At 40.9% G+C, this 15,611-nt stretch overlaps 1 protein-coding gene across 3 annotated transcripts in view; it reads left to right on the top strand.

The window, feature by feature from the left end:
* LOC111871786 (cyclic nucleotide-gated cation channel subunit A) overlaps positions 1-15,611 on the top strand; it is a 215,594-nt gene that overhangs the window by 134,187 nt on the left and 65,796 nt on the right. Inside the window, exon 1 of one of the 3 annotated variants that reach the window (XM_033754411.1) lies at positions 14,990-15,096. The exons of the other annotated variants lie outside the window; for them this stretch is intronic. The gene's annotated coding sequence lies outside the window, so the exon portion shown is untranslated. Of the gene's footprint in view, positions 1-14,989; positions 15,097-15,611 lie in introns of those variants that run through there. 3 annotated transcript variants of the gene reach the window in all.

The following is a 15,611-nucleotide window of genomic DNA, read 5'->3' as shown; positions in this document are numbered from 1 at the left end:
TGACTTCACTGGCGTCCAAATGGAGTTGTCGTAGCGATTGAGGTTTCAGAGGTAATTGTGTGGTGTCAGCTCTCTGGACTTCTTGATCTCCGCTCTTAACTTATTGGTGACCCTGTTATATGCAGTTCTGTCTGATGAGGCATGACTTAGTTGCCATGTCTTCCTAGTCCTTCTTTTGTCTGCTGTAAATTTTTTGATTTCAGGGGGGATATTTATATTTCTTACTGATATAGTGGGTTTTTGGACTTTATTCGTCGTCCTGGTCCAAAAACCCAATATATCAGTGTGTTATACACCATCGTCAGAATCCTATAGTAACTACTTTTATATTTCTTGTTTGTGTAGCCGGAATTGGAGTAGCGTGTAGAGCTGCTTCTTTAAGAATGTTGATGAAGTTAGTCAGGGCTACGTCTAGTTCTTCAGGGCTTTTAAGACTGATGTGTAAGTTAATGGCTTCTTCTATTTTTATTCGACAATCAGTCCAGTTGGTTCTTCTGTTATGAAGCCTGGGAGTGGTTTTTTATTGACAACTTCCGTTCTAATAGTAGCTATTACGGGTGTGTGGTCCGATGAAAGGTCATAACTAGGGACTATATTCATATAGGATGTAGAGATGCCACTTGTAATATAGGAATCCAATAGATCTGGGATTTTATCTGGGTCACTAGGCCAATAGGTAGGGGTTCCGTTTGACAGGAATGAGTACTATTGGTTTCATATTATTTCAGACAGTTCTCTACCTTTGGTTGTGGTCAAGCGAGATCCCCATAGTGTCTCGTTGTAGTTGTAATCACCCCCTGCGATGAACTTGATTCCCAGTGTTCGGAAGAATTCGTAGAAGTATTCTTCTTTGATATTATGCCTAGGTGGGCAGTACACGGCAGCTAATGTTAGTTCGTATGCCTTCATTTTTACCTTAATTGCTGTAGCTTGTAGGAAGTTTCTTTACTTCAAATTTCGGTAATTCATAATGGCTTATGTTATTTTTAATAAGTATTCCTGTGCCTGCGTGTGCAGTGTTATCCGGATGACAGGCAAAGTATGCTTTATAATGGGGTATCCTGAAGTATGTTCTGTCAGTAAAGTGGGTTTCGCTTACCAACAATATGTCTATTGCATTGTGATCCAGAAATGTTTTAATTTCATCTTTATGCTGTAGTATACCGTTGGCATTCCAAAGGGCCATTTTTAGAAACTTAGCCATTCTGGGATTTAGTTAGTAGAGTTGATAACATGTTTAGTACCATAGTATTTTGCTGGTTAAGCTGATTGAACATGTTCTTGAATTCTTCAAGAAATCTGTTTAAGGTTTTGGGTGAGGTGTCTTCTTCTTGTTAGCTGTTATGTGTAATACCTCGTGTTCCAGCTGCGTAACTAGCATTTCTGTATGCATTGTTTGTTGTTGGTTTAGGTATTTCGGGTCTCGCTAGGGAATTGGGGTTGTGCATGTTTACTGTAGGGTTTCGCTGAACATTCTGTCTGCTGTTTGCGTTATTTGTTTTGATGAGGTATTGATAGAACTCACATCGTTTGCAGTTTGCTGGATGCGACCCATCGCATAGGGCGCATTTAGCAGGAGGGGTATTTGGTTTTTTACAACTTGCGGTACTATATGGGCCTCCACACGTTACACAAACAAAAGGTCTATTGCAGTATGTCTTGGTATGTCCGTACTGCTGAAATTTAAAGCATTGTGTTAATCGTTTTTCCTTCGTGGTGGTTCTATTACAACTGTTTTGTTTAGTATCATATTAACATTATAAATATCTTTATTGTTACTTGCTGGTTCCAAGTCAACAAAGAATATGTTCAGTGGTTGCGTTGTGACTCTGTGTCTGCCACTGATGACATTCCTGACTTTATGTCCCATCTTTGTTAACTGATTTTCGATTTTTTTTTTTTGTATTTACTGAGTAGTGTAAATATTTTATGACCACCCTGTACGCTCTCTCCTCCTTAATTTGATATGTATGGTGTACTATATTATTCCTTTTAAGAAAGCTACCAGTTTCCTGTATGTTTCGGATGTAGTACAATTAACTTTTATAGTATTATCTGCCACACTTTTAGCAGAATATGCTCTTGTTCAATAAGTTCTGTCAATTTATTTATCATTTCGTTATAGTTTATTACCCCTTTTATATATATTGGTGGGGGTTTTGGAGTTTTGTTTTCTGGATTGGCCTGGTTAGCGCTTTCTTCAGTTGGCAGTGGATTAAATTTATTGCTTACTGTTATATCTGTATTTGGGATATATGTTTGCCTTGTATTGATTTTTCGTCTTTTAATGTTTTTCACTTGTTGCCATTCATTTACATTTACTGTACCTGTGTCTGATTCATCTTCACTAGCTGATGTCATCCTCTATGTATATGGCTTCTGTTTGTGTTGTTGTTGTGGTTGCTGCTGATAGCTTGTTGAAGGAATCGATTGTAAATTTTGCGGATCACAATAATTGTTGCCTGTCATTACAGGCTGGCTCATTTTGTTGGCAGATTTAAATTTAAGAACTGACCAGTTGTCTACCGGCAACACACTGGTTCTTGTCACCTATCACTCGCTGTTTGTTTATTTTTTTTGGTCACTTATCTTCGCAGTGCTTTTGACTGTCCGAGCACTCGAACACGTCTGTACGCTACGAAACTCAAATAGATACTCATGTAAATATTTGTGAGTTATTATTGTTAATAATATCAGAACATTGACGCAGGCAGTTCTGAAAGCTTTTACGAGCCCCTTCGGACCCGCGGACAGTATTTTGCTCACCAATGGCGTAATGCCATCTGGAGCACCACTAGAAATTTGGTGCCGCCACTGTGAACAATGACGGATAGAGAGAGGAGTTTTGTAAACGGATGCGGTCTGTTATGGTCGTGACATCTGATTGATTGCTTACTTCGGCTGGTAACCTGAGGGCCCTGTTACGTCACACAACGTTCACCCTTGTCCACCTAGTCCAAGTGATTATCTTGCAACATACAAAACGTTTACAGGTACTGTACGTGTATCTATACGGTGGCAAGCGGGTAGCAAAGGCCCTTCGAAAATATTCTTGCAACCAGCAATATTTAGAGATATTAATAGTATAGCCTTACATCAATTTGAATATTCAATTATGTATTTTATATATATATATATATAAGTGGCAGAGTTGGTTAATGCAGCTATAACGCTCTAGACTTGTATTCGTGAGGTTAATATTTCGAATTTCGGACGGGGCATCAGATTTCCTGACTGAGATTTTCCTTAGTCACTTCAGATAAATGTCAGGAGAGTTCCCCCGTAAGACCACGAGTACTTCCAATTTTCTTTCCAATTCATTATTCACCATTTCTACCAGTTGGCACTAACTTCGCTGACAAGCGGCTGTCGCTCGGTCGGTATAGTTCTCTTGCGGACTAATACCACGGAGTCTTTTTCTACCATTCGACGCTGTATAATGTGAGATACTGACAACGTCGTAAGATAAAACACAAAAAATGAAAATAAAGAAATCGTGATTTTGAAGGATATTTCATGTTTGATATGATAATTTATTACTTTTCATAGAACTGAATAAAGAAAGCTGGGAAATGCCGTCTCCGGGTTCAGTTCAGTGGGTGTCTAAACACTGTGACAACAGCAATCAGAGCTGCAGATATCCCGAACGGATTATTTATTAAAAACGCCATTTTATGTCTACTTGAATAATTCGATCATCTGGGATATAGAGACGTATAGTCTGTCGAACGTCAGCCGATATTTCGGAGGTAAAGCTCAGTTTCTTACCTGATTTTCGTCTGAAACCCGAAAGTGGAGGTAATAAATTCCTCTGACACTTCGTTCTACTTTCAACAGATTACACAGCGTTATACCCAAGAAGACTGAATTTTTCATAACCACTGTTGCGGGAACATCAAACTTACACTGGGTCTGTTTGTCTGTAGCTTACTCACCGGCGCTGTCAACTTCTGGGACTGGTAGGATGATGAGTGAACACTGAATTTGAAAGGGTTTAGTTCTATTCCCAGGATTTGCTTGGAGGGACGGAGGATAAATCAAGAAGAACCTCAAGATGGTTGATGTTCCAGAAGGGAATCGAACAACATATCTCCAGAACTTAAGTAAGAAAAGTTACCTATTCAGCTAGCCCGGGTTCGATCCCGGGTCTGGTCAAGTGGGATTTGTGGTGGACAAAGTGGCACTGAGGCAGGTTTTCTCCGAGTACTTCGGTTTCCCCTGTCAATCTTCATTCCACCAATTGCTCCACAATCACCCTCACCTATCATCTGGGGCTGGTACAATAGGCCAGAAGTGGCCGCAGTGCAAGGGACTTAGTCCGACCCCACTAGCAATAAATAAATAGATGGGTTTTATGCATGATACATTTATTGTGGAAATCAGTTCAACATACGTGACGCCGTGCCTGTGCGGCATCTTCTCCGACACTTCGCCATCCCAGGTGGTCTATATAGAAGGATGAAATTGACGAGCAATCTGGAAGCCTCTGGAATTGCAGTACCGATTTTGGTAGAAAAACTGCCCAAATGTAAGAAAGGGTCTAGACAATATACGGTAGCCAAGTTACAGTAAACATTTCTAGCCACTGGCTTCTCATATACGGGCCAAGCTCTGCGGTTTTGTTGGTTTTCAAACAACCATGTGATTTTCCGACGTTCAGCATCGATTAATACGAACTGGAAGTTAAATGAAATTGCACGGCTTTCAACTAATTAATATTTTGGCGCATATCTGTCATTATCAGCTTTTAATTCTTTTATCGAAACCAAAGTTCTGTGAATGACATGTAAAATTTAAATCTGAAACTATAGAAATTCGGGTTCCAGAAACATATAGAAGTTGATAACGGACTGAGTAGCTACCAGCTGTTCAGAGATCGTGTAATATGGAGTTCATTATAGTTGAAGTTAGTAATGCATTTTTTGTATTATTACTAAGAAAGTTAAAGTGTTCTATGTGTCTCAGCATCACCATTTCTATGCGTATAGCAAGTGGAGGGAAGCTCCATGTTTTCTTCATTTCAGCAATAGGTGCTAAGTTGGTTATTGTCACGTGTCCGGGGTTCCGTGACTAATAATAACAGGTTCTGGATTTGATGATTTAAATTGCTGACGCCCTCTTTTACGATCACTCTTAATTGCAATCAGTTACAAAAGCTCACAATCAATCTACTGCAGAGGATTCGCCCCATTTCCTTTCTCCCGTCTCAGCTTTCTTAAAACTTCTGAACTATTCATCTCAACTACTGAACTTAATTACTGAAATGACTGAGCGTTCTCACGTGTCCTCTAGTTATAACTTCGGATGGAACCGAATATAGATCACCACCACAAACAGTTCCTCTATTATTGTGTGCTTATTCGTTGCTGCGAAAACGTGTCTAGCGAGCCGTTGTTTAGCAATGGACGTCTCTGCGGTGCTTCTCTGACTCCACAATTCCGGCATTCAGGCGTCATGTCACATTATGTTATATAAGCATATAGTTTGAACTACGTAAAGTGTAGGATATAATGGTATGGGAATGTGACCGTGAACTATTTGTAAGCAAGTGTCTGGAAAAGAGGCAACCGTGGCAAATGTAACTGTCCAGTCTCTCCATCTGAATCTAGAGTCTGAAGAAAACCACCGAAACTGTAGTATTCAGTTATTCAGTATCAAGGGGGTGGGTTACCCCATGCACCTCGACCAGTTTGACCTATTGTGCGTCCCCCTTTGAATTTCTACTGTCTCCATACCCTACCGGTACTGGTGCTTGCTATCGTTCCCTTTCTGCCAGCGAGGTTTCGGCCTTCTACTGGTATCTGATAGTTAGTCCCTTTCTGTCAGTGAGGTCGTCCATCCTCTGGCAGTGGTACCTAAGCTCCCCCATCTACCGGAGGCATTGGAAACTACTTGGGCGGGAAATTTGCCTAATTTAGCTCAGAGGTCTCCTAGAGACATGAGGTTCTTTTACGTGCCGTAAATCTACGACACGGGACCCACGGCTTAAAGTCCCTCCCGGAGGACTTGTTCCCTGAATTTTTCCGCCCTTAAAAATTCCACGACCTCCGCCGGGTTTGAACCCGCGTACCTTGAATCATGAGGTGGAACGTTACCCCTATACTATGGAGGCCGCTGAAACTGTAGTAAGAATTGCCTGTACCTGGCCGAATTGGTAATTTTACTATGTGAAGGGAAATTGTCGGTTTCAGATTCCATCAAATTATGTGCTTAGAATGAGACCCTCTGTTATGCAAAGGACACAAATTTGAACGAAACTGGAAAGTAGCGCTGCCTGTCATACAAATCTTCCATTCGCTATACGAGTGTAAGAGTTGCAAACATTTAACGCCCGGCGGTATTTCTAGGGCGTTACATTATCAACTGCAAGACGCATGCGCTGAAAGTAACAGCCGGGTTAATGTGATCCCACTCAGATGAATTTAATGGGATCTTATCTGATGGCATGAGTAAGAGAATGGACATAGTCTCCCTCCCTCCGGTTGCAAGAAATTAATTGTGCACAGGAGCATAATTCAGGACGAAATCTACCTGAACCTAACATGCCGAAAGGAACAAAGAAAACTAAGGCAATTTTAGAGACAAGATATGAAGCTATATATTAAATACACTTGGTCGTCGACTTACGACAGATTTCCGTTCTGACTGACAGGTCGTAAGTCGCTCTGGTCGTATGTCGACCATATATCTATTTACTGTATTTTTTAACTTTTATAATCTTTTTATCGTCTTTATAATTTATTTTTAAAAACTTTTACATTTTAATCATCTTTTATTTTTCATTTTTTTTTGTGGTCGTAAGTCGCATAGGTCGTAAGTCGACGACCAAATGTAATTTATTTCTTCCTCACTCCTATCCTCTGTTTACTTCTCTCTTTTTCCATAATCCAATTGTTTCTATATGTATTCATTTTCTTCTGGAGAAGTCAGGTCAACTCGGTCGGTATAGCGACTGGCTACTACGGGCTTAACGAGAGGGATATGATTTGGAGTCCGATAATGTCAAGAATTTCCTCTTCTCCATGTCGTCCAGATCAGCTCTGGGGCCCACCCAGCCTCCTCTACAATGGGTATCGTTGGTGCTTTCCTCCAGGGTAAAATGGCCATGGCGTGGAACTGACCACTCACATCCAACTATTGCCGAGTGAAGAAATCGTGGATCTATATCACTCCCCAATACGCTTTCATGGCATTGTACTTAAAAATTTAAGCTCAGGGACAACTTTACTTTTAGCTTTATTTTTTCTGGAGAACGCACGAATTAATTCGAATAAAATGTCTATAGAAAATCTGGTAAAATAGAATAAATATTGATGAATAATATACAGTTTAATAAAAGTCTTGGGGTAGTTAATCATAAAAGTTCGACTCGGTAGTTGCCTTTATATTCCTGTAGCCTAGCCATTAGGTTCCTGACTGAGGAGTACATTGCTCTATCTCAAACAGCCTCAGTGGCACAACTAAACCACATAACTCACCAAAAGAAGCACCTATTATGTAATATTTCTGTTAGAGTAACAGGCATGAGTCCAACTCACTGTGTAAGAGAAAAAAACGACGGTGTTGTTTGCCCAAAGTGTAGCCAAGGAGAATAACCCAGCGACAAACTTATAATCTAGGATCTCGCGTGACAATTATAACAGGCGTATTTACCAATCCCATTCCACAGCGCTTGACTTTATACCAGACTAATTGCAATTAATGATATTTTGTTACGTTCTAAAAATTCCTCCGGTCTAGAAACCCGAAATTAACGGCCGTGGGGATTCGTTGCACTGACCACGCGACACCCTCTACCTACTAAAGTTGGCACTAACTTGGCCGACAAGTGGCGGTCGCTTGGTCGGTATAGTCCGCTTGCGGTCTAAAGCCACGGAGTTTTCTTTTCTAAAAATACCCTCCCATCAATTCAACACTGAATAAGAAGAGAGGAAGGTATATTTAAACATTGGTTATTCCTGTCATTTCAACAAACTACAATATCCGGAAGACTCTCTATGAAATATCGACGTTCACACAAGAACGAAAATTTAAGTATTCCTGCAACGTAAAATGTAAACTCCCTCACTCGACTAGCGATAAAAATCAGCGCCGTAAACTACGCGTCCAAGGCACACGTAATTCGAATTACTTTATATCCACTTAGTGTACTTGATTCAATAACAAAACAGTGGGAATTTGATACAAATAATTTTAGCCTTATTCAGAAATATATGTTATATAATTTCTATTCTCAGCAAAGTTCTCAGTAAATAAAAGTATATAAATACATACATACACTCCGTCGCATGTCTTCAAGGCGTGGTAAAAGAAAGGTAAAGCTATTCCTGTAACACGCGGTGGAGGACCATAGGGTTGTGAGACGTCGAGGTTCCAACAGTACTCATTTCTGTTACAGGCTGAGTCGACCACAGGGCCATATTGCAGATGGAAAGATTAGGACAATTGAAAAATGCAATAAACTCATCGAAAATCGAACCCGTGACCTTCCGGTTTGTAACATAGTGCTTCAATTAACTACGCTTCCGCGTGTCCCATTCATGAATTGGTGCTTAATTAATTAAGCACAGGGACAAATTTACCGCTTACGTTTTACGTAAATAAATAAAAAACTTGAAGAAAGCAGTCTTCTGGGATGTGGCACTGTGTAGATGTGGTGTTAACCGACGTTTCGGAGGAACGTCAGTTAACACCACATATACACGGCGCCAAATCCCAGAAGACTGATTTCTTCATAGTCACCGCCGTGAAAACCTCAAATCTTACAAATAAAGAACTTATCTGAAGTGAATTATACAAATTGAATTCCAGGTGGCACTGTAGTCGTTTCGGTTATAAATGTTATTATTATTATTATTGCACCACTTCTTGCCTAGTTCTAGCAGAGTAGCAGCTGCAGCAGTAGGAGCAAATCTTTGCTCCAGTTTTTTACGAGCACACAAACACAGGTCCCTCCATTACGTGCAGCACAAAAAGTACCGGCTACTTCATTCTCGACCTTTCAGTCATCAATTTACCTCTTATATAAACAAGAGAGTTGTTACTATTATTCTGAAGCGTAGGCCACCGATTACAGTCGATATTAACCGGCAGTCTTATTGAGCCTCCCACTGAGAATAGAAATACCTCTGCAGAACTGCGACAAAAGCTCACCGGAGCTGGTGCGCGAATCATTTCTGCAGACATTCTCTTTAAATGGGATCCGGCTGCCTCAGTCAAGCAGAACATGTATAACATGGAAAATTTCGGTATACAAAGCAAAAGCGTGTCATGATAAAAGATGCCAAATTAACAAGCTTCGCTTTGTTTTTTATTCTGAACAGAGAAATAAAACCAAGCTTTTACGTAAACCGTCATATTACAGATAATACGGTGCTTAACTCCACCCGCCCCATGTTGTATCCAAGAAAGAAAACATCGCCTGTTGATCGTTGCAGTTGTAAAATAAAGCTTTCATAATAAAATGGGCATAAACTTAATTGCGATGGGCATGACGTGTATGTAGAATTTTAGAAAGAAAATCTATATGAAATTTGTCAATAGGAAGACATAACCTGTAAGGGAATGGGACCATATTATCAAGGTGGATGTTATAGAAAGAGGCTATGACTGTGGGAAGTGTGTGATACTGACTCAGACCGCCTCTGTGGTCTAGTGGTTAGAGTTCCTGGCTACAGATCCAGAGGTCCGGATTCAATTCCCTGCGCTACCAGATTTTCTGAGAAATAGTGGGTCTGGCACGGGGGTCCACTCAGCCTCGTGAGGATAATTGATGAGCTTTTTAAAGGAAATAGGGCCTCTGGTATAGAAAACAGAAATGAACAGCCGTGTGAATTCGTTGCCCTAGTCACGCAACACGCCCTATCCGCTAAAATTGGCACTAACTTCGCTCACAAGCGGCGGTCGCTCGGTCGGTATAGTTCTCTTGCGGACTATAGGCCACGTAGTTTGTTTTGTTTGATGATACTGACTCATATTCGCGTCCAGTTTAGCCATGTTATACCTTCAGGTTTAGAAAGTAACTTTCGTAGTTTTGTCATACCACTATTCACGTAGTCCGACAAGGAAACTAAGTTAGAAGACCTCTCCACTACCAAACAACATTTGATAATTTTAAGGCTCAAGAATGCATATATTCACTCAGGGTTTATCCCACGAGACATTTCAGCACATTAATCGAATTAAGTCACCAGGAGCTAAAACAATTCTTAAATTGGACTCCTTTTTTGTGCCTGCGGATCTGAGGTTCGTGGCTGAAGCTCCCCTTTCCGCCTTTCGCTCACGATTATTTGAACATTTAACACAGAATTTTATTTCATTGCGTTAAAAGTATAATCTAGGAAGTACGACACAAGAAATGCATACAAAACTGGATACGAAAACTCTAAGGAATGTCTGTTTTGAAAGCTTGGAAAGACATGGGAGAAAAGCAATAAATTTGCTGCACTACCATTTCACCTCAGTCACAGCTTTCTTGTAGCACTTTTGTGTGCAGAATGAAGCGAATATAGAGAAATCTACAAATATTCAATAATTTATAAATATATTATAATAACAAGCAAATTATGTAATATAAAGTATTAAGAAATAGAAATAAGGAAAACGCAGCAACTCTGTTAAACACAAGTAAAGAGGTAGATTCTAAAGGCTTCTGACGATGGAGTATCATACTCAGATTTACTGGGTTTTTTGGACTTTGTCCATCGTCCGTTATTTTAGAAACTAGATAACATAATGTTTCGGAAACTGCGTCTGTTTTCGAAACAGATCCAGTTTCTGAAACGTCGTGTTTTTATATTCCAGAATACCGGACTATGGTCAGAATCCAAAAACTCAGTAATTCTGACAAGTAAAGAGACTCAGGATCACTGACTTTCGGACCTTGTCCATCATCCAGTATCCTAACGAAGATAGCGTATCGGAAATTGGATTTGTTTTCGTCCTCATATGGAAAGGCGGGAGGGGAGTCATCTATTCAGCTGGATCTGTTACGACGAGCTATCCTCAGATGCTGGACTTCTCTAAGTTCCATTTTAATATTGTTCCCCCACATACGTCTTGGTATTTCCAGTGGTCTCTTTCCTTCTGGCTTTCCCACCAATATCTTATATGCATTCCTCTCCTCCCACATTCGTGCTACATGCCCTTCCCATCTCATCCTCCTTGACTTCATCATTCTAATTATATTTGGAGAATAGTACAAGTTATGCAGCTCCTCATTACGCAGTTTTCTCCAACCCATGTCACTCCACATCTCTTCCGTCCAAATATTCTCCTCAACACCCTCAGTAGTCGGTAACTGCAATTATGAATTTCTTAAACAGTGAAGATATAAATGCGAGACGTATGTAAATATTTTCTGTGCAGCAACTAAGGCTCATTCTTCGTTCATAGTCAGTACTTCTAAAATATTGTGACGCCTTACCTTACGTCCGCCACCGCGACAACAGCAGCAATCGGAACGGACACTTCCCCGACAACGAATACGTGGAAATCGTAACAACGGAAGAGACGAGACACGTTACCGGCGTAGTCTATAAGGAACGTTCCAGAAGCAACAGATTGCCGAACACGTGAGATCGAACCTTGGATAAGGGTGTCCTCTATTGAGTCCGCGTGCTCCTTATATAAAGGGCCTAGCCTCGAGCGGAAATTGAATATTGAGTATTGAGATTGGAGTATTGGAGTACTGGAGTATTGAGAACGAGACGATCTTGGGATAGCCGCCGCTGAAAACAGTTGAGATCCAACCAGGGCCAAGGATTATTATTATTATTATTATTATTATTATTATTGGAGGGGGTGGGTTTCTCCATGCACCGCAAATAATAGTCTACTGTATGTCCCCCTTTGATATTCTACCAGTCGCCATAACCTGCCGGTACTGGTGCTCGCTATCAGCCCCGTTCAGCCAGCGAGGCTGGCAGTGGTGCCCGATAACTTCCCCATCTACCGGAGGCATCTGAAACTACTTTGGTGGGAAACTTTGCCTAATTTTGCTCAGAGGTCTCCTAGTGACATGAGGATATTTTACGTGCCGTAAATCTACGACACGGGACCCACGGCTTAAAGTCCCTCCCGGAGGACTTGTTCCCTGAATTTTTCCGCCCTTAAAAATTCCACGACCTCCGCTTACCTTGAGTCATGAGGTGGGAACGTTACCCCTAGACTACGGAGGCCGCTACGGCCAAGGATAGTTGAGACGTCGCATTGGAGTATTGGGCCAGAAGTCAAGTGATGCTGCAAGCGATAATAATTGTAAGGTGTGTAAGTGTGAGTGTCCAATAAAGATTCGCTAAATCCGAGACCCACGTAAAGTTATCTGTCGCGTGACATACCCAACACGTGACAATATATATTCAGTGTCACGTAGCAGCAACTTTCCCCTTCCCCTCAGTGACAGCAAAAATTACAATATGTTCATGACAAACTGTCATTTGTAATAGGTTTCAATTGCTTGCTACCTCTTTTAACAAATTAATACAATTTATCCTTTTTAGAAGACCATCGAGGCAAAATGCTTTAGTGTTTTTGTAGTTAGTGTCGTTTTATAGCGTAATACAATTTTTTTCTCTGAACGCGGATTTGCGTGGGGCTATCATATGTAGTCTAAATTTACAAATAAAGGCTTCTGAGTGGAGAACAGATTTCGAGTTTGGGGAAGCTTCTACAAACCCTGATTATAATTATAAAGGAAGTAGAACTGTAAAAAGATAATTTAGGAATTTATGATATTCGAAATTTATGTAATATATGAACTGAATATTTGCAGTTAAACGGAAAGAGCGAAAGAATTATGCAGAAAAACCTGTGAAGAAATACTAACTTAAAACAACCTCCTACTTTGTACTTTTATTTCTAAAGTAGGTATGTTATGTCTAAATCGATACGCCCTTAATGCTGCATTGTATGGTGTGAGCAACAGAGGGCATCAGTGCAACAGACTGTAAACTAGTTCCTTTGTACTCTATGAGAGAAGCACTGCACTACTCTGCACTGCACTGAGCCCTGTCAGGACAATGCTACGATCCATTCATTGCTCTTAATCACACTGCGAGTTTTATTGAATTGTTTCAATGAAAAATTTATAGGACTATTCTGCTCATTAACTTCTGAAATTATTTTATTGTTTCAGATTTGTATGTTTAATATAATGTCTTGAAATTATAAAAATAAATTTTCTTTAAAATGTGAATAGGACCAGATAATGATGATTCAGTTGTATGCATTTTAGTCTGCCCCACATCATCAACTCCATGTATATATTCAAGAACTGGCTGGAGGAATTTTTCATGACATGAGAACAGACTTTGATGTCTTTTCCTTCACATTTACCGCAGCGATCATCACAACGAGATTCAGAACTGACAACGAGCGCCATCACACACCTTGCGATTAACAATAGCTATTCGCAGAGTGCGATGCGACCCGTAAGTCACTCATGGGACTCTCAGCCATAAATGGGACCTATTCTATACCACAGCCCACAGGGTCGCTAAACATATACCCGCAGAACTATAGGATATCTGTTGCTAGGTAACGGGGCTATATATACATCAGAAGGAACAGATGCGATTTCTATGGATCCATCCTCTGTGGAGGCGGGGTCGAATACCTCCATCGTAGCCCTGCGATTCGTAGGAGGCGACGAAAAGAGAAGTCTCGAATTTGAGACAGCAAAATATGGTTGTTAGTCCCACCGGACTCGGACCCGAAAACGACTGCGCTGGTGAGGGCCAGCAGCAATTGTAAACGACAGACCTGTCGTCGTCAGAAAGGGCGCCTCATATTAACAAACCCCAAACTCTCTGACAGTAATAAATATGTGATCGTAAGCCCCAGATGTGTACTTTATTCTAAGACAGACTGGCCGACTGACCGTCGGTCGCAACATGAAACTCAGACAAACTCCATGGGCCCGCCTCGAGATTATATAAGTGGTAGAGAACCGAATCAAACCAGAAAGAATGCGAGAATGAGAGCGGAGCGGGTCCTCGGCGGTCAAGGAACATGGGTTCGGCTGAATACTGATTGTGATTAACTGAGAAACCTCTTTACTATTAGTAACGGAGCCATAAACAAGAGAGAATACTTAACGAGAATTGTGATCTGCTTGCAGATTCCGATAATATTTCGAGTAAATGTAACAATTATTTCACTGCACTATGGAATGTACTTGGGGTTAGTAATATACGGCACAGAAAAATACATACTTTGAGCCATTATTACCTGAAACTACTATATCTGAGGTTGAATTTACTACTGCATAATTCCTCGAGCTAGCCGGTCACAGTAGCCGAGCGGTCTAAGGCATGTACTGTATTCGCTCGCTTCGAAACCGGGATCGTGGGTTCGAATCCCACTCAGCGCATGGATGTTTAGTTTGTGTGTGTGTGTTTTTCTGTGTTTGTGTACAGGTAGAGGCCTTGTGACGAGCTGATCACCCGCCAAAGGAGTCCTACCGAATGTGTAAGATCTAGAAAAACCGAAGTGAACGGAGAAGTTCATGGAGGTAGACCTAGGCCCTCTGGGGCTGTAGTGCAAAAAAAAAAAACCCTCGAGCTATTGTTCATATTCTGGAGAAGTAATACTTTATATTCATGGGTTAAAACATTGCATTCTTAGATCAGTCAACTCAGTATATTATCAACAAGCTGTTTGAGCCATCCATCACAAACGCATCTCTGGGTGTGTTATCTTATCCATTTCCACGTCGAGTTGTAAATCACTGACTCGTCGACTTTCGATGATGCAAAATAATTCTCACGCCCTAATTACTATAATTTGATGCCTCCGTTTTTCGATTATTGCTGCTCTTGACAAGTGGGCTGGGGGAGGGGCACTGTGGGAGGGCGGACTGTTCATACACGCGGCCCAACCGGCCTGCCAGCCAGTTCTACTCCGCGGTCCGCTCAAGCTGGATTCTCAGTGCCTTCTCCGTGCCTTTCAGTTCATTAGACATGAAGTGACTTTTCACGAACTAAGAGCGCATGCATCAAGTGTGAAACTCGCTCTGAGTCTTCTCAAGAACCGCAGTGTCTGTGTGCTTGTGTGTCATATATAATGCGGGTTACGTCATGGACGCATATGGGCAAGGTGTTATTATTATTGTTTTTATTAATTTTTACTTTACTTTACTTAATCTAGTCCTCTTATACTTTAGGGCGTCGATGTTGTTTTTTCATTTTACAGACGGTATAATTTCTTGGACGAGTGATCCGCTCGTGGCAAGGCCTCTATCTAAACACAGGGCAGCACAAACACAGAATAAACACATACAAAACATCCATGCCTTGTGTGGTATTCGAACACATAATCCCGGCTTGCGAGCGAGCGAAGACAGTACATGACTTAGGCCGCTCTGCTACCGTGACTGGTGTTATTATTATTATTATTATTATTATTATTATTATTATTATTATTGTAACTGCTGCCAGAAGACCAAACTATGAAATCGTTCGCAAACTTAAGATCTTCTAAGAAATGCACTGTTAGTATAGCCGATTATTCAATTTTCATCCCTCCATAGCGAGAAAAGTGCTAGAAATTTACGCTCTTTCGTTTGGGATATCTGTGAAGTAAGCTTTCCACATAAAGCAGTTATTACAACA

Source organism: Cryptotermes secundus, unplaced genomic scaffold, assembly GCF_002891405.2.
Source record: "Cryptotermes secundus unplaced genomic scaffold, Csec_1.0 scaffold846, whole genome shotgun sequence".
Classification (NCBI taxonomy): Eukaryota; Metazoa; Arthropoda; class Insecta; order Blattodea; family Kalotermitidae; genus Cryptotermes; species Cryptotermes secundus.
Note: the sequence above shows the minus strand (reverse complement) of the source record. Positions and strands in the feature narration are given on the sequence as shown.